This window comes from Stegastes partitus, unplaced genomic scaffold (genome assembly GCF_000690725.1).
Source record: "Stegastes partitus isolate 25-593 unplaced genomic scaffold, Stegastes_partitus-1.0.2 Scaffold1047, whole genome shotgun sequence".
Classification (NCBI taxonomy): domain Eukaryota; kingdom Metazoa; phylum Chordata; class Actinopteri; family Pomacentridae; genus Stegastes; species Stegastes partitus.
Window position 1 is genome coordinate 185,078 of NW_007578778.1, and position 1,063 is coordinate 186,140.

Below are 1,063 nucleotides of genomic sequence, written 5' to 3' on the forward strand. Positions count from 1 at the left end.
TGATTCCATTTACTTGATGCTCGTCAAAGAAAATCTGTAAAACGCTGAAATCTGCACAGATTTAGATTTTTGATGAATGGACAAAAGTGATGCTGATAGTCGTTCTGTTAGTAACGAGACTGAATCACTCATCGATCAGCTCTGTGATCTTCATCGGAGCAGCTGTGATGCTGCAGCTTCCTTTCAGCCCAGATTCTCCTGGAGAAAAGTTTTCAACCTGAACCGCTGCTCTCTGTGGTAAAAGTACTCTATTACAAAGTAAAGTACTCAGGCTGGTAACAGAGTATTTCTGCCCCTCAGTACTGATACTGGTAAACTTCCTGTTTGCTGTATAAAATTCTCCTGACGGGAACTGTGTCCTCTCAGACGGATCAATACCTGATCAATAATTAATGTGACCATGATGAGAGTCAGAGCTGCTGCCTCAGCATCCATCATCTCTTCTCTTTGATCCACTGCTCTGATTGTACCAGCATTCTGGTTCTGGTGGGTTCTGGTGTGTTTTTCTGGTGCTGGCTGCACCTGCTAATGTGGGTTGGGGATGGACACAATAACAGGAACAGCTGCTTGTGTTTCAGAACTGATTTGCTGCAGGGAGTTGTAGTTCTTGTGGTTTTTTTTGTTTTTTTTTTAATGTTGAAGCTGTTGGTTCTGCTGGGACTGTGTGGGTCTAAACTGGTTTGTAGTTGGTCCAGTTCTAGCTGTCAGACCGTGTTGCAGCTGCTGTGTTGGTTGTCGGGTCCATGAAGTTCCCCTCGCAGTCTCTGTTGTGGAGTTTGGTCTCCATGGAAACGTCAGGCTCAGCTTTGTTCAGGATCTTTGAGTTCAGCTTCCCTCAGACAAAAACGCACAAAGTCTGCTGATCTCAGCACAGATCCACCGTTTAACTGGTTCACTGCATCACACAGACGCTCTGTCACACGTTCAACACGCAACACGTTCAACGCGCAACGAGTTTAACATGCAAAATGTTCAAAATGCAACATGTTCAACACACAACACGTTCAACACGCAACACATGTAACACGCAACAAGTTCAACACGCAACATGTTCAAAATGTAA

At 44.5% G+C, this 1,063-nt stretch overlaps 1 protein-coding gene across 2 annotated transcripts in view; it reads left to right on the forward strand.

Annotated features, from left to right (window-relative positions):
• Nucleotides 1-1,063, forward strand: part of palm1a (paralemmin 1a) — a 12,684-nt gene that overhangs the window by 983 nt on the left and 10,638 nt on the right. The gene's annotated exons all lie outside the window — the stretch shown is intronic.